General features: G+C 42.3%; 1 long non-coding RNA gene across 4 annotated transcripts in view; it reads left to right on the top strand.

Moving 5' to 3' along the window:
* Positions 1–24,388, top strand: part of LOC114691140 — a 287,086-nt gene that overhangs the window by 147,753 nt on the left and 114,945 nt on the right. For all 4 annotated transcript variants that reach the window (XR_003734180.2, XR_005091977.1, XR_005091975.1 and 1 more), the window contains one exon: positions 10,521–10,597. This is a non-coding gene — a long non-coding RNA (uncharacterized LOC114691140). The remainder of the gene's footprint in view (positions 1–10,520; positions 10,598–24,388) is intronic.

Genomic DNA, 24,388 nt, shown 5'->3' with positions numbered 1-24,388 from the left:
CTGGGTCCACAAGGAAAACTCATCAGTGACTTGATGTGTACACAGAGATCACTGAGAAACATCTGGTAGCCCTAACTCTTCATGCCCACTCGCCACATGCAATAAAAGTGGAGTGGAGTTACAGAACACAATTGAAGGCTTCCTAGGTGACTAGGAGATGAGTTAGATGATGGTCTAACTTCAGGAGGTCCTGTGAACCTGGTCAAAGAAGAATGGGTGGCCAGTGTTCATTGACTAGAAGGCCTCCATCTTTATAGACAGGATGCAGGTTCTGGTTCGTTAGGGACAATGACAGGAAGGAGCCTCCTTTTTCATTTTTGAAATGGAGAAATAAGATTGCTGGCCTCACAGATAGGTGGGTATCCATACCTGACTTACCTGTGAGGGCACCCCACCTTCATTCTTTGGGAGGTACATTTCACAGTCCATCATATGAGCTCACTAGGGAACTTGAGATGATGATGAAGTCTCTGTGTGGTCAGTTTTAGGGCTTGATATCTGAAAAGTGACTTTTCCCACTGACCACTGGCAGCAGCTTTCTTCCTCTTAAGGGCACTAATCCATGAATGAACTCATGCCTTTGTTGTGAGAACTCTGTACCAGGGCTAAAGCTTCTTAGGGCCCGAAGGTCTCTGGCTCCTCTGCTGTAACAGTGTCTTTGGTAAAGGACAGATCTGCTGCCCTTGTATTCCATTCTGTCATTACAGTCTACCCTTCTAGCAGGAAGGAGCTGGGCAGCATCAAAGCTACTGTTTTATTGCAGTTGGTGTATCTCACCAATGCCAGGTCTCCTCCAGGCTTTGCAGGAGATGTGGCCATGCCTACTTGGTCTCTCCGGCTGTATTATCTTGGGGGAGGTCTTTGTTGTAAAAAAAAAAAATGTGTTTTCTGACACAGTTGTTTTTAAGTGAACCAGGGCTAAAATAGATTTGGAGATCTCAGCTGTGCAAAAGTTCTACAAAATCTTGATTTTGTTTTTTTTTTCTGCCTTTGACACAGACTTAGCCATCAATAGCCATACTTCTCACAGCAAGGATGGGAATTGTCTGGCTCTTCTTTTACAGACTTGTTCCTATATAATGTGCTGTATACTCTAAGGGTTGTGTGAATAACATTTCTAAGACTTATTTCTTGTGAGATAAAATTGTACTTTTTTTATTTGGTAGGATGTCCAGAGATGATAGAGTAGTGAAAATAATTGTTTTCAGGCATCTCCAAGTGTCTTCCATTAGAAGCTTGTGACTACCTTTCCCTCATTGTCCCGAGGAAGACAGAAACATGGTGATATATGAAAGTTCAGGGTTAACTCTCATTGTTGCCAAGCTCCTTCCTCCGTTGTAGGATGACACACTGCTAATTCTGATAAAACTTGTTCCTACCAAAATTGTACTCAGATTCAGAATCTTTCTTCCAGTCAGTCTAAACTGATAAAAGTGACTTACTTTTAAAAAGGAGGAGGTTGACATCAGAGTTCTTCTAGTTACACTGCAGATGTTTCAAGAGAGTTTACTACTATACATTCTTAACATGGTGTTTGAGACTGCCCACATACCCCATCCATTCTTGTCTATTAACCCCAAAATACTATGCCATAGGAAATGGAAATATGACCTGGCTTTTAGAAGCCATCCATGAGGTGATATCTGGTCCATATTAAATGTCACCAATACATTATTTATATGAAATGAAAATATAAATGTGATTATAGTAGGGGCTTAGCTTGGTCTAAGAAAAATACTTGAACTCTTCCTGGGGAACTAGTCATTTTAAAATCATATGTTAATAACCACTTGATTTAAGTATATATAGAAAACAAGTAATCATGTTCCAGGGGACACTTTAAACTTGGAGTACTCCTCTCTTTCCATCTTGAATTTGCTCTCCATTCTGTCCTGTGTGCAAAAACAAGTAGAAACCCAGTTAGCATGGGTAATTACCTCATGTAACCGGCATTCACATTCCACTTTCCAGATTGGTGAGCTTATGACCTGCTATCTGTCACTCATGGTCAGAATTAGAGTAATGCACATTGGCACTGACTTGATTAGAATACACTGCCAGAAGCCACTTTCAGCCGTAACTGCTCTCTAGTACCAGTTCTCATTATGACCATTGGGAGACTTCATCATCTCGGACATTACCCAACATGATGGCTGCAGGAGTACCTGTGGCTGGTATGTCCTGTACCCTGGGATTCCAGGTGACCTACCATGGTTGACCAACAAGAGACAAATAAACAAAGAAGCATGCCCAGATAAACAAAGAAGCATGCCCAGATTCCTTCAGCCATAGATAGGAATCTGAATCTCACTATTGTCATTATAATAATGCCTGAGCTTTGCAAAGACTCAGCTTTCCTTTGTGGTGATTCTTGTCCAATGCAGAGTCATTGGGTTTAGGAGAGATTGCTGGATGATGCAAAACACTAGTTCATACAAGATGGAAAAGTGGAACATTCCATTTCTTCCCCTGTATCCAGCCCATGAGATTAAATCTCAGGGTGGACAGTGTGGTCTTTAACCACAAGGATAATAGTGACAGGTTTGATGGTAAGCACTTAAGCCTGTTTATACATCTATATAGGTTTTAGTCTCTTTTTCATTGCTATGATAAAATACCCCAACAAAAATGACTTGAGGAAAAGGTTGGTTTGGTTGACAGACTCAGGATGTGGTCCATCATAGCAGGGAAGTCACAGCATCAGCAACTTGTGTAGCTGGTCCTATTACATCTGTATTCAAGAAGCCAAAAGCCAAGAATGCTTTCAGCTGCTTAATTCTTTCTCCACGAACGAAGTCCAGGATCTCAGACAGGGAAAGCCACCACCCACAGGGGGCAAGACTTCCCATCTCAGGTAACATAAGATGATCTTGGGGCTGGAGATGTGACTTGGTGGTTAAGGGCTCTTGCTACTCATACAAAGAACCCAAGTTCAATTCACAGCATCCATGTTGGGTGACTCACAACTGTCTGTAACTCCAGTTCCAGGAGATCTCATGCCTTCTGACCTGCAAATACCTACACTCACCTGCACACACCCACATACAGAATATATGCATACACATAATTAGAAATAAAAATAGATCTTTCAAAAAAGAAACACCTAGAAGCCCATCTCCTAGTGTTTCTAGATTCTATCAAGCTGACAAATAGCACACATATGTGGATATGCACATATCCATTTTCAAAATAGAAGTCGAGTTACTTTTATCTTTTGAGACAAATCTGAATGACAGTTTATTTTGCCAGCCACTGTTAAATATGTCTCTTGTTTCTTCCCACATTTTAGAGGTTTCCTTAAAGAATTTTCCAGTAATGTGAAAACTGCCTTCTTTGAATTGGAAAGATATCTGAATTCACAGGGTACACATCTAGTAGGATTCCCCTTAAGGCTATCCAGCCGTGTTAATCTTTTGTTTACTAATATCTTTTCCACAAAGGATTGACAAAGTTGGAGGGAGGGCAGGTGGTAGTGGAATGAAAGGCATCTCACATGTTTTCTGTTGTTTGGGGAATTTTGGAAAGTAATAAACTAACCTATCAAGGAAAGCATTTTGAGGCGATCTATGTGAAAAAGGAGCCTCATTTCAGACATGGGGATTGTGCTGTTCCTGTAAATCAATTCTTCCTCTCTTCAGGGATGCAGGTCTGTGCAGCCCTCCCGACAAATATTTCTCCACATTACGAGGAAGCAATCCACTCAGACCCAGCAGGAGGGGCCAAGGGGCTAACAGGCGGCTAGGCAGAATTGCCTGGAGTTCTGGCCACTGCAGCTTCGTGAACAAATGAAAAAAAAGGTGCATGGCTGCCTAAGCATGGCCTAAACAAGGCTGAATATCAAAAGACAGGCTAATGTGGAAGCAAGAAAGCCCACAAGGCCTCTGCCCCAGACAAAGAACTACAGGGGACTAAGGAATGTTGTCAGTGGGAACCCTTGTCTTCCCCAGGGAAGGGTACACCAAGTGGTTATCCAGGATCAAATGGTCAGCCCTGAAAACACACATACAAGTACTATTGTATGGACTAAGCAGATTGTATTTATGTATTTAGAAATGTGCGTGCGTGCGTGCGTGCGTGCGTGCGTGTGTGTGTGTGTGTGTGTGTGTGTGTGTGTATGCATTCATAACAACAATTAAAGAAAAAGATGTCATGAATTCGAAAGAGAATAAGGTGGGGGTATAAGGAGGTGTTGGAAGGAGGAAAGAGAAGGGGGAAATGATATAATTATATTATAATCTCAAAAATATTTTAAAAATTGCAAGTATTCCCCTCCTGCCTCCAGGCTAACCAGGACTCTGGGCAATTGTCCCATCACCTGCTGGGGCCTGCCCACCCTGATCAAATGCTCCAGTTCACTTTTCCCTTTGATTGAGTCTTGATGGAGCAGTTCCAGGTGACATCTGAGGGAGAATCACTTTGTAGGGAGAAACACACAAAGGACCCTTCCCTAGAATAGAGGCCCGTCCACCTGGGGTCTTGTTTGGGGGGGGAGGAGGTGAGTAGGCAGGGCTGGTTACCCGGTCTCCTTTTGTCTCTGGGATGACAGGAGCTAAGTCTCCATTTTGCTAGCTTAAGAGTTAGCCTCAGAGTTGCCTGGCCCTCCGACCTCAACTGAGGCAGAGCCACTTGCCTTGGTCTTGAAGTGTGAAGCCTAATAAAGGTTGGCTGAGTAAAGTGGTGGAAACAGCAAAGCCTTCCTTCGTGGAGCACAAAGAGACAGGCCCAGTCCTCTGCACAAATGCGGAGACTTTGTCCCTTCTTCCACAGCCTCTCATCCATGGCCACCCATCCAAAAACTGTGACATCTTGTATTTGGTTGGCGGCCCCTCGCTGTGGTTTATCTGTTACAGTTGGTGGCAAATGTAAACCTACCTGGTTTGGAGAGACCCTGAGCAGATAGATGTCCCTCCCTCAGCTACCTTTGTGTGTGTGTGTGTGTGTGTGTGTGTGTGTGTGTGTTACTAATATCATCATTCCTGGCAAGGCAGTGAAACACACATACACCAAGAGAGGCATACACAAATATACACATGAGAAAACATACAAGTATACAACTATATACAAACATGTTAAACAGACACAAACCTACAAAACAAACGCATAAAAGACACACGTGCATATATGCAGACTCATGCACAAGCTACACAAACACACACATATGAGTGGGTGCACACACTTGCAAATATTCACCCCAAATCATACATACGAATACATGCATGCAAATATACAAATAAAACACAGACATAGCCCAGGCCAGACTTTGGGACACATATGTTTGCCTCTGTACCCTGAATAATAATCTGGACTATATTTTTCTACTTTCTCTCTGTCCTGGGAAAAAAATCACAGAAATTCTAATAGAGGAGGCTGAGAAAAGAAAATATTGACTTCTACAGCACAAACATCTCTGTCTGACAAGAAAATGTTAATTTCCCCCTAAATCAAATGTTGACAGATATCAGCTGTGGCTGGAGATGGGTCACTCTGGGAGGAGTTGTCTGTTTCAGAGAATGTGATCAGTCTGAAAAGTCTCTTCCACAAGGCTGGCTGGCATCATATTTTAGCAGGATGGAGTTCCAGGCCTTCGGGATTGCCCCGGTGGGTGTGTTTGCAAGAGTGGAGCTCTGTGGGACTCCGCAGAGCAGGAAGGCAGAAGGGCAGGTTCCTGCTTGATAGAATGTGCTGTGTTCTAGAAACCTGGGTCCCCACATGGTCATGTACAGGGATAGAAGCTCTGCTTACATGTGCCACAGGACAGGATTTTAACTGGACGTATAGGAGAGGAAAGTCTAAGAGCAAAGAGAAAAGCCAAATGTACAGGCAAAGGGAATTTTCCAGAATTGCACGCTTTACCTACCCACTTCCTCTCTACTCCTGAAATACACGATGTAAATATTCCTTGTTCAACACTGTTACTTTAAAAATTCCAAATTAAGATTCCTCTTTCTCCCCACAACTACAACTACTCTCTCTCTCTCTCTCTCTCTCTCTCTCTCTCTCTCTCTCTCTCTCTCTCTCACACACACACACACACACACACACACACACATGCACACATACTCACACACACACTCTCACACACACACTCTCATATACACACTCTCACACACATACATACTCTTTCTCCTCTCTCCCCCACCTCTTTTATACACACACATACACACGTACAAATACACACAAACAAACACACACATACACACACACACACACACACACACACACACACACACACACACACCTACACCTTTAACTTGTTAAGTTTGAAGAATGTGATGTCTCCAACCAGTGAGCTCTGCCAGTCTGCTCAGCTAAGGCCAAGATGAATGCAGAAGGTTGCTGCAAGGCTGCTGCAGAGCTGCGTGCTTGGAATACGAGATGCTGTGCAGGGGAAAGGCCAAGAAATATGTCTGTGCTTGGAGTTTACACAAGTCTCCTTAGCAACTTGTCTGGATTTATTTCTCCCTCGGTGTGTGTGGGTTTCTTCCAAATCCCAAGTGAAATGGGAGTTGTGAGTCTTAGCAGGCTCCTCTTTCCCTTCTGCTGGGACAAAATCTTTTATGCTGAAGAGCAAGGCTTCCATTACTAGCTCCTTCCTCCCCCCCCCCAGACACAGCTCTGAGTCTTTGCACTGTGCGTCTGTGGATCACTGGAGACTTTCCAGAAATCTAGGTCTCTCGGGGGGCGGGGGAGGGCATAGACAGAGCCCCTTGCTGATGGCCAGTTTCATGAATTCCTGCCTAGGCCTCTAGCTGCCCCTCTTGCATGCTCCTGTGTGTGACATGTGTGAAATGATCCTGTGTCACAAAGAGGGGAGACACAAATGAGCTCCCCTCTTCTCTGTTCCTCCTTCCCATTTTGCCTTGTCTTCCTTTCTCTTTTCATTCCTTGCCTGATGCCAAAGTCCCCGCCGCAGTTCTGTTCAGAAGATAACTGGAAAGCTATTAGCAGAGCCTGACTTTCGGGGCTTTGCTCGGCTGGGTTTGGTGTAACTGGGCATGCTCAAGGAAGACACCCTTAAATGCTGCTGTACTGAGTGAAACCACCTTACCTTCCAGACCAGAGGGGCAAGATGACACTGTCCTAGGGCCCACATCTGATGAAATCTTAACATTGTCCTTTACTCCCCCGCTCTGATTTTAGAGTCAGGGGAGAAAGAGAAGAGAAATAGAGCCCCGAAAAATGAAGGTTTGATTTTGGCTCTTTTACAAACAGATGTTGCTTGTCATTCTGATATGGCTAAGCAGGCAACAGATTGTGTGTGTGTGTGTGTGTGTGTGTGTGTGTGTGTGTGTGTGTGTGTATGAGGAGGGGAGGGAGAATATGACCAGAAAGTAGAACTGGTAACGTGGGGATCTTACCTTCCTAAACCCTATTTATCAGAGACTATATAAATTTGTAATCTGTTTAGCTGATTGTTATTCTAAATAAGGAAATGTAGAAATCAGGAAACCCAGATGAGAAAACTGGAACTTCCTGATGATAAGGTGAAATGCAGGTGTGGGGGGCGGGGTAACTATGTCTGCTCCCATAAGTGGCTCCGTACCCTTCTGTAAGCACAGGGCATCCTGCGTCATAAGAATCTAGTCACTCAGGTTAGGTGGTTGCTTCCTTTCGAGGGTGTCGTTGTGGAGGTTTCAGGCTTTTCTAAACTTTCCCCATGGCAGGGATCTGACTGCAACAGTCAGAGCTCTGAGGAATGTACTGGCCCTTTAGAGATTGCTTATTCTCTTCCTTACAGGACGCAAGCGACTTTATCTTTTCTTCAGCACCCCTACGTGCTAACAGAATTGTGCCATGCCTTCTCAAGAACAAAACCTGCCTTTGAATAGGAAGTGTAAAGGTTGGCCAAGCCTCCTGGGGATGCTTGTGCAGCACACAGTTCACTTGCATTAAAGAAATGACAGACGCCTAATGTTTCTGTGTCGGAATTGGCGTCGCACTATTTTTCCCTTGCATCCCCCTCCCTTGCTTTGTTGACAATACAGCCAGAGGAGAAGTTGTGGGCCGGCACCTGGGTGTCTTAAGAAGGAAGGGAGATTGTCATTGTGAGCAAACCCCATCCTTCCCAAGCGAAAGCCATCGTCCTTCGTAGCCAGCGGCACACGAAGCGGCTGTGACTGGCAAAGCCTTTGCCTCCTTTGTCTCCCCAAGAGTGTCGAAAGCAAACTTGGTCCCCGTCTTCCCTCTCCAGCTCTTGGTCTCAGCTCCACATCTGCTTTCAGGGAACATCAAGTAGGTTCAGACATTTCCTTCATTACAAAAAATAGAACCACAGCACCCAATCTGAGAGCTTATTTTTTCACCCGACTTTATTCTATCAGACCATTTTCAGGTCTCTGTTCTTTAGTTAACCCTCACATGCTGCCATTGGCCATTTTTCTTAAATTCTTCCTTTCTTTTCTTTCTTTCTTCCTTCCTTTCTTTCTTTCTTTCTTTTTTTTTTTTTTTTTTTTTTTTTAGTACAGGAGCGTGTAGTGGGAAGATTATAAATGGCAGTGTCTGATCGGGTTTTGCTTGAAAGAACAGGAGAAGCATGCCCTGTTGTTGGATGACTCTTCCCCTACTTCCTCCCTTCAATTCAGGTTTTCCTGGGAAAAGACTTAATTCAGTTTAAAGTGGCTGACTTCAGGACCATATTGTATTCTTGGGAGGTTTTCCTACGCTACAGTCTAGAGACCTTGTGGCAATATCAGAGGTAGAAAAAGCATGGTATGGGGCACCAGTGAACTACCCTGGGAGTAGCAACTACTGGGTATGCTTTAAAAAAAATTTTTTTTTCAAGACGGAGTTTCTCTGCATAGCACTGGCTATCCTAGAACTTGCTTTGTAGACCAGGCTGGCCTCAAACTCAGAGATCTGCCTGCCTCTGACTCCTGAGTGCTGGGATTAAAGGCATATGCCACTACTGTCTGGCTGGATGTGCTTCTTTTGTGGAAGGAGATGGATCTTCACACATACAGACACACAGACACACACAGATACACACATACACACTGACAGACAGATACACATACACACGAATACACACAGACACACATATACACACACACACAGACACACACACACATACAGACAGACACACCCACAGGCACACACACAGACACACACAGATACACACATACACATAGTTATACTGACATACACACGTATACACACAGACACACATATATACACACAAACACACACAGATAGACAGACACAGGCACACACACAGATACATACATGCACACAGACACACAGACAGACACACACACACAGACACACGTGTAACGCAGACACACATAAAAACACATAGGCACACACAAAAGAGAGACTTCAGAGAGTAAAAGACAGGGCATTAGAAAAACAGAGAAGCTGTAGGAGGCCAAAACCTCTCCCTGCTTCATGATGCTGGGTGCCACAGTGAATGCTGAAGGGCCTGTGTGAGCAAGCTCCTCCCCTCCCCTCCTCCTCTTTCTTTTTTTCTCTGTCTTGCTTCCCCCTCCCTCCTTCCCTCTTTCTTTCTACTAGTCTCCCTTTCCCTTTTTCTCACCCTCTCCTTCTTTTCTCCATCAAAGAACACCCAGGATACTGTCCCTGTCATGTCAGAATGAAGGATGTCTGTGGGACAGGCATCTTCAAAAGGGGGAGGCAACACCACCTGTCTGTAGGCACAGGGCTGCTGACATCACCACAGACTTGACGCTCCAGTCCAAAGATGTGCAGACCTTAGAGCCCTCATCAGCAAGGGGCCACACAGTGGGTCTCCCTTCCCCTAGGGAAGGAACAGGAATAAGGCAAACTCTCAGTCGAAACCGTGGCTGGTAGGAGGACGAAAGGACAGGGGAACCCAAGCCAAGAGCCCTGCTGTGGGAGAGGAGGGACAGACTTGGGAACCAATCACTGTGAGATATCTGCTCCTTTGGCACAGCCCTTGTTGGTAGAGACAAGATAACTCCCAAGCTGATGAGCAATTAGAAAGTTAGAATATTCTCTGGGGCGGGGGTGGGGGTGGGGGTGGGGGTGGGGGAGGGCTACTTCATGCCAAGTCGTCATCACCCTATGGGCCCATGATGCCTTCCCATCCCTAACTATTAGTGGCCTCTCTACTACCATGTTTATTAAGCAAGTGGTCTGGTAGAAAACATGGGAATTTGGGAATATTCTGAGACTTCACATTCCTATTTGATGATTTTCCTGGAAAAATTCCTTTTTACAGTCCATTGGTAGCCAGGGAATTTCCAGGGGGTGGGAGATGTGAAGTTACTTATTTGCAGAACATTTTTATTATGGGCCATTCTAGAAATAAGCATGGCGTGTCCCAGTGTTGGTTTTTTTTTTTGTTTTTCTAGGAATAGATTTAGGTTTTTTTTTTTTTTTTTTTTTTTTTAATATTTCTTTTTATCCTTCACCTGAGGCTACTTACGATTTAACTTACAAAAGAATTGAGAGACAAAAAGAAGCCAACTGAGAAACAAACAACAGTTTGTAAGTTTATTCCTGACCCACTTACAAAATGTTTGAAATGTCTTGTTTTCCAGGCAGGGGTGACTGATTTGAAGACACTGGCAACATGGAGACTGCTTCAAAAATACTCATGAGAAGTTCAGTTTTCCAGGTAATGAATGGCATTTTTCTCCATTTACTCCCAAACTTTCCATTTCTAAGTACAGCAGTCTTTAGGGCATTGACAATTATTTTTTAATGTCACTAATTTTATAACCAATCCACCTCTCTGTACTGGTCCTTGATTCTATGGAGTTGGGGGGTTTCAAACATTAATTTCCTAATAGTGAGTGCTTCTTTTGAAAGCAATTTGGGCAGAATGCATTTAAAAACATCAGGCACTATCTTTGAACTCCGTGGCTATTTGGATATATATATTTTAAATTTCATGATACAGGGTTCATATAAATCTCAGAAGGTTGTTATTGATATTTTAATGTCCATTCGACTTGGTGACAAGTGAATACTTTCTGGAACTCTCTAACATCCACTGAGTGGGTGGGTATTGAGCCCATTTGTCATGATACAGGAAGCTTCCTTCTGGTGTCATCGAACCACTTTCTGCCACCTAGAAAGGTTTATAGGCGTCCATGATCTGGTGTCCCCCAAATCACCTTCCCCGTTGTTTGTAAATGCCAGCCTCAAGCTTTTGCATTTGGCTGCTGTCTGATAGAGCCCTGTGAAATCTTGTCTCATGGAATGACCCAAAAATGTCCTTTTTGGGGGGAAAAATGAATCCCCATGTTCTTCTCCAGCACAAAGAAATTTCTCAAAGAAGGCATTCAACGGCCACTTCAGGGAAGGCAAACAAACTTACCCTCTCCTAACATTAATATTTAAATCTTTTCTTATTTTGATTTCTGAATTTAAAATGTTAGGTTTTTGGAAGCCAATCTTAGTACATCTGAATGTGTAATCCTCTCCCCTGTGTTTGAATAAAAGGAAGATGGTCCTGAGGGAAACACAGGCTGGAGTTCCTGTCTGCGGTCTCCAGATATCTTGGGGATGTATAGGTGGTGCTGTGCGAAGGAGACCATGTGCCACTTGTTAGATCTTAGGTCATTGGTGACAAATATTGCATATAATTGTTGCACTAGCCACAGTGTCATTTGAATATTCCTTATCTGAAATGATTGAGATGTGTTTCCTATTTGTGATTTTAAACAATTAGAATGTTTTCAAAAACGATGAGGTGGTTTGATAATGGGGCCCAAGCCTAAACACAAAGTTATTAATGTTCGAGTATGCCATGCATATGTAGCCTGGAGGTATTTTATGCAAAGTTCTCAATGCATTTATATTGCCACTATAACATGTCTCCTGGCATCATTTTTTTTTGGGGGGGGCAGATTTTTTTTTTCTTGAGCCATCAGGTCAGTGCTAAAAAAGTTTTGAATTTTAAGTGGGCATGGTGGTGTGCCCCCTTGATCCCCGCATTTAGGAGGCAGAGTCAGGTGGATCTCTGTGAGTTTGAAGCCAGCCTGTTCCCTTCAGGAGTTCCAGGTCAGTCCTGGCAACACAATGAGACTGTCTAAAAAAGGGGAAGGGGGCTAGAGTTTTTAATTATTTGGATGAGGATGTCTTAGCCTGTCTTAAAAATTAGTTCTGATTAATTGGGGAGCTGGAACCCATCCCCTTAAACTGTCAGTGGGAGCTACAACTCCTATTTCTCAGCAACTGTCCACAATGGTCAGTGCCCAGCTTTAAATGTCCCTGTCCCTATTTCTTTGTCAGAAAGATCAACAGAAAATCAGAAGCTCAAGGATTATGTAAAATACCTATGTTTTTATAAGGGAAATGAATGTTTTTTAAATAAATGATGTAGAGAAATTTAGGGAGATTTGTGGTTTGGGTACTGCTTGGTCTGGTTCTCAGACTGTCGATCTCTGCATCATTGCCCACCTCTGCACACTGTGGGCATATCTGGAGTGAATGGGGCTGACGAGGAATACCGTGGTGGTGTTTCAGGTCCTCTTGTTTTCCTAGGCTCCTTCCTGTTTTATGTGTTAGGATGCATGCATGAAGCCTGGCCTGATCTATGAATCGCTCCCCAATTCAGCTTTTATGGTTGAAAGTGGAGCCTCAGTTTATCTTCTGGGCTCTCAGTGAGTGAATGTCTGCTTGACAAGATGAAGCAGATCTTTTTGAGGGCCCAACTCCATAGTTTCCAGCTAACAGAAATTTTTAAAAAAAATGCCTCTGGTAAGGTTGTTCGAAAGCACAAGGTGTATGGTTTTCCTGACATCTAGGGAAGGGATTGTTTAAACATCCAATGAGTTTCCCTGAAGTGATTTTTTTTGTTATGACCATGTCTGCCACGCAGTTCACAGGAGAGGCCATTCATAAAAGTCTCTTGCCTTGAAGATCCGTTCTTCCTATGGAGCTTTAGCTTTGCAGAAATATTGATTGCATGTTAACAACCTTATGCCCTTCAATAGTTTTAGGGGTAGCAGTGATATATGTCCTCATACAGCTTAATTTTGAAAATATACCCAAACTTGCTTATTGCTCATATTTGGGCCAATAATGGGGTTGGGAAGGGATGACACAAAGCTACAGCTTTTTTTTGAAGATGACCCTTCTGGTTTAGTAGAGTGAAATCTCTGCTAAGATGTGTTAAGAAAGCTCTCTTCCAAGTTGTTAGCACTACTTGCTGCTGGTTAATTCCATTTGTTTTTGTGTTTTTCTTTCTGACATGCAAATTTAAAAGGGGAAAACCTTAGTATCCTTTACTACAGAACTACAGAAGCTAAAAGAATTACCTTGCACCTGGGTTATTGTTCTTTCTTTTAGGATATACCTCATTCTGCTTATTAGTCATACTAACAGTAGTTTGGACTAAATAGATGAGGATTCTGATCAAATGAAGTTCACCCAAAGCCCACTGCATCAAGTGAATGAGAAAACCAGGAGGTCTGACAGAGACAACAGGAGACCTTTCTCAGGTCACCCTTTGAGAGTAGGTTGAAACCCTTCCCATCTCTGGCATGAAATGACCCAACGGCATAATCTGTTGTTTGGACTAAATGACCCAATGACAAACTCTTTTGTTGGACTAATGGTTTTAACATTTTATCTTCAGACAAGTCAACCCATACACAAGAGAAGATACTGAAGCCTGTTGCCACAAACCCGTAGATCCGAACTTGTGCTGATCGTCCACACAAGCTTGTGTCTATAGGTATGTGTCTGTTAGGCAATCTCACAGTCCACGGGCTTTGCCTGTGTGCCACTACTATCCACTCACCTTCTCCTGCTCTCCTTGCCTTCCTGAGGTTGCCTTTCAGAGTGGTAGAACTGGAAAGTGGGGCTGAAGAGGAGGAAACAGACCTTTTGTTCCAGGATGGGTGAGGTTAACTGAGAGGTTCACCCGACTCCCATGTCGCCTCTAACTGGTCTCAGCTGTCAGATTAGGAGACTTGGGTCGGTCATGAGGCAGCAAGAATTCCAGGGATTCGGACAGCTGACTGCCCAGAGCTGAGTAAATAGACATGCACACAAGGGTTTGTTTTGTTTTCTGGAGTCTAATTGTTCTCAGAGTTATGATGATCTTTTTCAGAAAGTGATAAGGATTGGCTGACAGTGCTGGTCTGGTTCTGGCTGTGGTGTGGGTTGCACCTTGCAGCAATACCCTCCCCCATCACTCAGCAAGTGCAGGCCACGGGTCCTTTCTTTAATAAACAAGATGATTGAGGGGGTGGACATGTTGACCTGCCTATTTATACTTCTGTAAATACCCAGCAAGGAAGAAGAAGGACTTTTTAATTTAAGGAAGAAAAAAACCCACAAAATGAAAAACAACAAACAACAGCAAAAGATATTCTGTTTACATCCAAATTCATATTTTGCCCAGAGCAGTTTTCGAAGTCTTTATCATGCTTAAAAGGCTGGAATGAAAATAATTTCATCCCTTCCCCTCCTAAATGTCACCATTGTGCCAGGATTGGAAAGCCAAGCTGACCACAGATCAAAGCAAAACCAGCTATATTTGTCTCCTTCCAACAGTGTGAGCTGAAGAGTCCGAAACAGAAGCCAGGGTGAAAAGTTGATGGGATTCTAGATGGCTCTGGAACTTTCACATTCGCTTTTGCTCAAGTGTGGTACCAAGAATTCCCTCAAGAACTTTGTTTCTCTGTGCAGGCTCTCTCAGCAATAACAACAGAAAGTCAATATGAAACTCTTGTGAATACATTTTGTCCCTCTGAAGAGCCACACTGTTCAAGGACAGCTAGAAGTCTTTCTTCTGTAGCATACATATGAGGAGGATATATAATATATATAAATTTGTATATATTATTTCTGAATCAGGATGACTAGATGTAGCTCATGTATGTATAGAGGGCAGAACATGGGGATATATAAATGCCAGACACAGATGGTGCACTTCCTATGTATGCTTTGGTTTTTGCTTTGCATGGAGGAGTGTTGTCTGTTGTCTGTAGGACTCAACTTTTAATCTATCAAGAAACCTTTCCTGTGGCATGGTGGGACACTAACCCAGAAGAGAAAGGCTGTCCTTACTGATATGTGTCCCATAGAACTGTCTGACCCAGGCACTGTCCACCCACTCTGCAAACAATCTACGTGGCCTGGTTTATATGCCTCTTTGAAGTGGCTGGAATGAGTAAATGGCCCACAGATTCAGCCTGCACCTCTGCTAGCTGAATGCATGTTTGATACGAGGAGCAGTATCACACTTGTGTCTATCATTCCCTTAGCTTGCTCCTGTTAGCCGTCCCATGGATGGGGGAGTCGGAGTCACAGGGACCCTGATCTCTCAGAGTTGCTTGTATAGAAACAATGTCCAACTATAAGTGGATGATTGGAATTTCTTTTTCTTTTTTGAAGGAGGTTTTGTAAATCAACTAGCCCAAGGGGGTGGTGGGTACATTACTCTTTCAAAAATTCGAAAAGCCTCAAACATTTGATTCATCTTGTTAGAAAATATTGTAGTAGGAAGTCCAAAGCCTCTGGCTTCTGGCCACAAGAAACAGGATATTAAATATTTTACATGATGATGAAATTCAGTACTTTTCCCTTCTTCCATGTTCATGAATGAATGGTTTTTCCTCAATGTTAATTGTTCCTCTGGGATCCTCCCCAAGTGCACCAAGTATCCTACAGGAAGAAGCAAAAAGTGAAATAATGTCAAGCTTCTCCCAAGAAAGGCTCTGAAAATATATTTCAACAGCCAGTTTGACATGGGGCAAATGAACAGAAAACAAACTCATCAAAATTCCAACTCTTCACTGCTAAAATACATCCACAAAGACACTGTGCTTCAGTATAGTCTAAGTTTCTTCAAACTCAGGGAAAAAAAAATCATTCTTATTCTAAAAATTGCATCTGATCTAACAGCTCGCCTTATGCCATCAGGCTGTGGGGAGGTAAGCTGATAAGAGCTTTGGAAGCATTTCTCTTTCCTGTTTCAAAATATTGCCCTGTGTTCCTTAACGTGGGGAGAAAGTGGCATGGTTCATTTTACGTTTTAAGTTAATGTGGTTTCTCTTTTCAGTGTGCTTCCCTGCCATCCCTCCTCTTGTCAAGCCTTCCAAATCCCTGTCTTAGGACTATGATACCTCATTTCTTCAACTAGTGCCTGGCCTTTCTAGTTTAAGAAGCCTCTTACCCCTTGGGAATAACTGTTCATGATGCTGAGGTTTAGCATAGTAGTCAACATGAGTGCTTCTTCAAGGACATATTTGTATCTAATGTAAGAGTTCATAAAATGTGATGGGGAAAAAAAGCCTACATTTTATATTTGGGGTAGCCACAAACTGGAAAAAATTCAGATTCATTCATCCTCTCACTTACTCACTCACTCACTCACTCACTCACTCATTCATTCATTCATTCAACAAACCTTACAGATGCTTACTTTGTGTTTGTCACTATGTTAAATGACAAATACATGACTTGGACTTCTTTTTCATGGCTCTGATGCCCTAACCCTTTGCAGAGTTGCATGGGTGTTGTAGAGATACAACCCTTAATGAATCATGTTTTAATCAAAGCCTGTGCTCGGCTTCCCAATAGCTAATCAGATAAAGCATACACTTACTAATGGAGAGTGCCTGTATTGTTTGGGATGCTGTCAGCCATGAAAACTTTAATATTTAGTCTGCTGGAATCAACATTCCATGTGTTCAGAGTTCCTATGAGAGATACATTTCTTTTTAAAGCCACAGGCTATAAAAAATTATAGCTAAAGATACATAACTGTTCAAGATACATACTATTTAATGTTTTACTGCCACTTTTAAATAAGAATTTTTATGACATCATCCCATATCTTAATTGCATGTTGTTATTTCATGCCTGCAAATATTGACACTAATTACATAATGAACTATAATTGCACTAATACATGATAATGGGCTAAAATCAGTGCAAATAAACATGAAAATCCACACAACCCAAAGAGCAGAATATTGAAAATTATTAGTGTTTTCAGACCAGCTTCTCCGAGCCTTTGACTCCAGAACAAGGCTACACATGAAGGAAGTTGTGGTTTTGATCTGCAGGTATTTTTAAAACTGTCTGAGCTGTATGATGAGAGAATCCACCAGCATTCCTGTTCATGAGGACTTTCAGAGCTTTCCCTTTCTTGTTGCAGCCTCTGCTGAGAATTCTTCCCTCCCCTGCCTGTTTCTTTCTTGTGTTTATACCATCAGCTTAATTGTCCATGCAGAATAAATAGAAGAAAAAAGCTGCAAGTAAAAAGAAAAACTGTATTTTCTCTTTGTGGGTGCAGTGACTATTAAATCTTCTATGTAAGTGAACAGCTAGAGACAGACGCCTCAGAAATCCTTTGTGAATTTCCAGGTGAGATCCAGGAATTTGAGTGGCCTGGTCAGAATGAGTTTACTCACTAGGATTTTTCTCCCATTTTGAGTCTGGATAGCAAGTCCATCTTACCAGGATACATACATACATACATACATACATACATACATATATACATACATACACACACACACATACATACATACATATTCTGTTCATCATATATTCACCATATATCTATTATCTATATTTCTGTCAATCCTCTTCTGCCATGTACCAGGTAGAAGCCATGCTGGTAGTATTAGATGTTAACAGTGTAGCTCAAGGTCTAAGGAATCACACAATAGATAAATAAATTGCAAGGCAAGGCTATGAAGATTAGATTAGATTAGAAATAATTCCTTAAATTGAGTTCTAAAGGATGCATGGAAGTTTCCTTGACAAAAATAGCCTCCCAGTCTCCCACCACCACCTAAGAAACTAGGTAGCTTTGATCCAACAAAGGTGGTCCCCTCAAAAAGCAGCTTTATTCTGGAAAGCAGTTCAAGAGCCTAAAGTTAGATAAATTGGAAGACCCGTCACAGTCAAGGGGAGGAGAGAAGCATAAACAAACACCACTTGGTCCTTGAGGTGAATTAGTCCTTTGAATAGAACCAGCATGGTGGAGCTAAGCTCCCAGTGTGTTCAGACACACCAGCCCATTCATGACAAGTCAAAATGAGAGTTCAGCAAGGTAGTGAGGAGAGGTGGCCACAGGCCAAACAAACAGACCAAATGCATGGAGTTGGGGAATCACCTGTCTTGAATGAGTCTTTCTCCCACACCAGCATTTCACTGGGACTGAGAAAGGGAAGAGTTACTTTGAAATTTCAAAACTGCATCAGAGAAGTTGACCTCATTCTCTTATAAAGAGAAGAACAGAGACATATTTTCACAGGCTGCTAAATAAATCATCACAGGAAGAAATATTACAAAATGTGAACCAATTCTGGGAAAGGGGGATTTATCAATAGGAGAATGCTGTATTATAGATATTTACAGGTCTGCATGGCTTCTGTGTTCTCTCTGCTTTGCTCAGAACACTGTGTTCAATTGGTTAACTGTTTTGACTTCATTCATTGCCCCCCTTTTACTGATCCTTACAAAATTTCAGATTTTTAGCTTTACAAGAAACTTATGTTTTCCAAAAACTTCTTTTCCCAATTATCCAATTCTAGACACCAATCAGTTTTTCTATTGCTTCAATGGATATCAGAGTCTGCTGTATTGAGTAGAAAAATCATTAGTTAATATTACTACAATTTCTACGAATATAAAGTTTCAAGGGTACCAGTCCCCAGTATCTGCCTGCTTCCCACCACAGAGCAATCTCAAGCCAGGGTTCCTGTGGTGTTTTCTCTACCTTTTTGCTTGGTCAGACCCTCTAATGTGTTATTTCTTATGAATGGCCCAAGTATGCAACAGCATGAAAGACTTTATAAAACTAACTTGAAATTGCAGAGCTTAAGAATTGGTAGCTTTCCAGCCATTGTGACTGCATGTTCCCAGGTTGAGGTAGTAGGTTGTATAGTTTAGAGTTACATCAAGGGAGATAACTGTACAGCCTCCTAGCTTTCCTTGGGACTTGCACAAAGCAACATGGCGAGAAGGAACCATGATTTCTCCAGGCCTTTTTTCCTAGGAAAGCCTTTGAAAGGTAAGACGGAGTGCAGCTATTGTACTGGTATTTTAGAATTCAAGTTTGTTTCATCCTTGTATCCTTGCTGTATTCTCATGTTCAGTTTCTTTGGGTTGGATTTTATTTTCATCAATTGCCTATCATTTATCTATCATCACAACAGCACTGCACAATGAGCAACACAGATAACCAATGATGAACAACCATTTTGGCCTGTGAATCTGTTTTAATGGGGGCAGTTGTTATGGCCTTGGATGGACTGATTCATTGCAGCCATTGGGTGTAGGATGGAACCGCTAGGGTAACTCAGTACTTTAGGCCACATCACATTCTCCAACAAGCTAGAACCAGCATGTCTTCAAGGTAAAGCTGGAGAAGAAAATGGCAAGAAAAAGCCAAGAGTCTTGAAGATTTTGTAAGCTTCTTCTTGTTTTGTGTCTGCTAGTATTTTGTTGGTTAAGGAAGACACAGAGCCAATTCTGAAGCCAGGGGTTGGTTGTGGGCAGGGAGGGATACCTTTAGGGTCATGGCAAAGGATGTGAGGTCAGAAAAGGGGTACAAATTTGGGCCATCTTTTTGCCACTGCATTACATTTTCTTAGATATCAAATTGAAAAGAATAGTGCTCCCTCCATGAGATGAACCTTCCAGGTTCCAGAGCAATGTTTTGAGTTCATGGTTTAGATTTTATGCTAAGCTAGTTTCTGACTTCTGTATTATAACTTTATTGATGTGATATGCCCCAACCTTCTACAGAACAATGCCAAGTGGCTGAGATGATGCTCATTCACATACTGATCAAAATACAAGCTGGGTCATTTCATGATTATGGCCAGTGCCAGGAGTGGTGGACACGCCACTTATTTTACACTAACCTCTCAACCTGCATTGAGCACTAAAACCAGTCTGAGACTTAACTCCATTGCTCAGAACAGGGTTGTAACAAGGCCAGACTCTTCTCAGAAGAAAACTCAGCTAGTCAGAGGGTACAGAGTTAAGTAATTTATTTCACTGTATTATTTTTTGACAGCTAGCATGAACACTCAGTGCAGTGAGTAGTATGGTCCTCTCTCAACCACCTTAAAGATTAGGTTCCTATGTCATTTGGATTTCATGCTCAAATATCTCATGGAGAATCACAGTGCATGTTAGGTGACTAAGAAGAATAATTACCCCTAGTTTAAAGATAAAGCATGGTTGATATTTTGGTGGGCCTTTTTAAGGCAACTATGAAACTCCACAGCAGAGCTCAGATCAAGATTCTCCTGTATCATAACTACCCATTTATTACCTCAGTGCTTCATCCTGTAATAAAAATTGTAGCCTGGCTAGAGAAAACACTGACTTGATTTTGCAGCATTTACCACGAGTCTGACACGAAACACATTGAATACCTGTATGTATTGAAGAAGGGTCTATGCAGTTAACATGTGCAGCCACTTGACATACAAGGATCTGCTTGGTTTGGCTTATGCATCTACAAAGATTCATGCATCATTATCCCCCTGTGTAAGACAATAAAGTGCCTTCCTTTGGCAGCAGAAACTCGGGTAGACTCACATACCTGAGGTTCCTACAAGCATACGAGTGCTGGGATGGTCCCCACTCTGAAGATAAAGCCATACTGATGTGATTATTCATTTACTGACTTTGATAATAGCTTGTATCCACCTGAGCTCTAATGATGCCCATTGTTTTCTATGACATAGTGTCCAGGAACTTTCAGTGAAGTTGTTTTCACACAGTGGCCTATGGTAGAACAGAGGTTGGATCTGCAAGGTAAATAGATTTATATTGGAAACCACATCTTAGAATCCATTTCATCAGGGTTTGAAAGTGTTTCCAAAGACTACTTATTTCCGTTTTAGGTTAGGATGTGTTCTTTTCCTTCAGGAAAACTCTTTGCTGCATTTTAGCTAAAAATCATTCTTAGCCCCCAAACTCTCAAATATACCAATATACAAATGTCTATAATATCTTCTGAAAATTAATCTTGGGGCTTGTAAAGGAAAAAGAAGGCTTCAGCAGGATAACATCTAAATACCAAGTTGGATATGGCAGTCTTACTTGTAATTTTAGCACTTGGAAAGGCAGAGTGAGACAGGAGGATTGTCATGAGTTTGAGGCCAGTCTACCTTGTATAGTAAATTCAAGCTCACTTTGGGCTGGAGAGCAAAACCTAGACTGAATAAAAACAAACAAACAACAACATAAAACAAAAACAAACCAAAAAAAAAAACAACAACCAAAAAAGTTCATTAAAGATAAAAATTATAAGACCTATATTGGCTCCCGTACCCATCTCCCCATCAACACTTAAGGCAGATGGGAGAGCTGGTCCTAAAGTGGTAAGAGCAGGAGAGCTGTCCTTGCCCCTCACCAGCTGTAGCACTCAGGAGAGTTGCCCCTACACCTCCCCAGGCCAACATAGTAGATCGGGCCCAAGTGGGAGAACTGGCCCCTTCCCTTGCTCATTGCTGCAAGGGGTGAACTAGCCAGGACAATGCTGGAGAGCTCATCCTGGTGACGAAGACAGGGGAGGGCTGGTGGACTGATGAACCCTGAAAGTACCTAGGCCCAGGGCCAGGGTTATGTGTTGGCCTACCCCAACATCCACCCCATCTGTGATCTCCTGGAACACAGTAGGGGTGTGTGTGTGTATGTGTGTGTGTGTGTGTGTGTGTATGTATGTATGTATGTATGTATATGTGTGTGTATGTTTGTGTGTGTGTGTGTGTGTGTGTGTGTGTGTGTGTGTGTGTGTGTGTGTGTGGTCTGTCCTGCAGACTCAGGGCTGCAGGATCTCCATGACACAAGACAGCAACAGAATGTCCAGGAAGAGTCCCAGTGAGGGCCCAGCATTGATGGTATAGCAGAGACCAGGGGCCTTGAACCAGACCAATGATTCTTTGTGATGAACACCTTGCATGTGATAACATATGGATAAAGGGGTTTACTGCGTGACTCACTGTGTCACACTGAAGCTTCTATGATGAGATTTTCCCTTTCTCTTCCCATCTTTTTTTTTCCTTTTTTTCTCTTAAATTTTATTTTGTTTTATTCTAGGTTGTGGAGGGAGATGAGTGAGATTGGGAGACATGATGTGAAAGACATAAAAAATAAATACAAAGAAAGTTTTTAAAAAGTCCTATATTGATAATAGAAATGTCATTTTATTTTATAATCTACTTATTTAATCCAGCTGTGTTGTAATATATGGGCAATCTTCAAAACATCACAGTGTGGCTGGCATCTTGATCTTTGTCCTGTAAAGGTACTTACCAAAGCAGTTGAAGGAAACTGGACATTTAGGAGAAGTTTGTAAGTTTTCTTGATGATAGCTACTCCATGAATTTTAATTTTTAGGACATCAGATTACACTTTCCCTTGGTTCACTGCTAGAGATTTTAATGTCCCCACCCCCGACTCAGTCTCATCTCCGTGCTGACAAAGAATGCCCCCCAACCCAATCTCATCTCTGTACTAGCATGGCACTGTCCTCACGAAGTCAGCCTTGGCTCATGGTCCTCTCTTGGCTTACTGGAGCCTCAAGTAGAAGAGAGAAACCCAGTTCTATCACTATGAATTTTCTAAATCCTCAGTAGCCAGTCAACTCTTAAGGGAGTTTCATGGTATCAGGACATGATACATACTCTGGAGCAGCAATGATTTTGCATAATAAAACATCTATTTTTTTCAGACATTTTATTATCACATATTCACCTCCTTTCATACCTCTTTAACATTGTCCCTCCTCTTCTCAAATATTCCCTCTTCCAATTTTATCTTTTCCTTTTTCTTCTAGATTCCATATATGCAAGAAAACACATGACACTTGTCTTCCAGAATCTGGATTATTTCACTTAACATGATATTTTCTCATTCCGTTCATTTTTCCAGCAAATTATACAATTCCATTCCTTTCATCTTTCTTTCTTTCTTTCTTTCTTTCTTTCTTTCTTTCTTTCTTTCTCTCTCTCTCTCTCTCTCTTTCTTTCTTTCTTTCTTTCTTTCCCTCCCTTCTTCCCTCCCTCCCTCCCTCCCTCCCTCCCTCCCTTCCTTCCTTGTAGCTAGAGTTTTCCTGCCTTGCCCACAGTCAGGACAAATCTTTGTCACCCGCCAGTCCCACAGCCGCTAAGACCCAACCAAGTAAACACAGAGACTTATATTGCTTTCAAACTGTATGACCGTGGCAGGCTTCTTGCAAACTTTTCTTATAGCTTAAATTAATCCATTTCCACAAATCTACACCCTGCCACATGGCTCGTGGCTTACCGGCATCTTTTCATGCTGCTTGTCAGGGTGGCGGCTGGCAGTGACTCCTTCTGCCTTCCTGTTTCTTTTATTTCTCCTCTCTGTTAGTCCCGCCTATACTTCTTGCCTAGCCACGGCCAATCAGGTTTTATTAATGGCCAATCAGAGCAACTTGACATACAGACCATGCTCCAGCACAGCCAAGTGCAGACCATCTCAGACACCTGCACTCAGGCCCGTGGTCCTAATCATACTCTATGCGGACCTGCTGGGTAAAGCCACGAGGATCCCAAGAACGGGCTCCCATAGGACATACAGAACATCCCACAGCCCTTCCTTCCTTCCTTCCTTCCTTCCTTCCTTCCTTCCTTCCTTCTTTCCTTCCTTCCTTCTGTGTTTTGAGACAGAGTTCAATGCATCCAAGGCTGGCTTTCAGCTCTCTATGTAGCTAAAGATGACCTAGAACTTTTGATCCCATGGCCTTCACATCACAGCTGTGGGGATTATGGGAATGTACTGCCATGCCTTCTTTGAACATTAAGTTGAGTGATTCATGCATACTAGACAAGTGCTCTACTGACTAAACTAGGTCCCTAGCTCCATGATTTCATTCTCTTTGTCTCAATAATATCTTGTTGTGTATAGGTGGTGAATTTTCTGTATCCATTTATCCTTTGATCCTATTCTAGGCTGCCTCATTCCTTGATGATCATGAATTTGCTACAATAAATATGAGTATACAGTTACATTTGTGCTATGCTGACTTAGATTCCTGTGGTTATGCACCCAGGAGTGGTATAGCTGGATCATACGGAATTTTATTTTTATACTTCTTAATCTCAATTTTCTGGGTACATAACCTGGGGGTAAGAAATCTGAGGATTGCTTATTGTCTTTAGATGGATATGTTCAGCTGCCCCTTTAGAGGACGCAAGTTCAATTCCTAGCACTCATGCTGAGTAGCTTACACCCTCTAACTCCAACTCAGAGGCTCACCCTTTTTAGGTCACCTAGGATGCTTGCACTAGTGCACAACCCTACATAGATATACACATAATTAAAAAGGAAGATAAGGGTTTTCCCCCCTAAAGTACACCTTTGTTCTCTTCATTAACTGAGAACTCTGTGGTGCAGCACCGAAGAAGCTGTATTTTTCAGAGACACCATAGCATTAAACATGCTCCTG

Source organism: Peromyscus leucopus, chromosome 7, assembly GCF_004664715.2.
Source record: "Peromyscus leucopus breed LL Stock chromosome 7, UCI_PerLeu_2.1, whole genome shotgun sequence".
In the NCBI taxonomy this organism is placed as follows: Eukaryota; Metazoa; Chordata; class Mammalia; order Rodentia; family Cricetidae; genus Peromyscus; species Peromyscus leucopus.
Note: the sequence above shows the minus strand (reverse complement) of the source record. Positions and strands in the feature narration are given on the sequence as shown.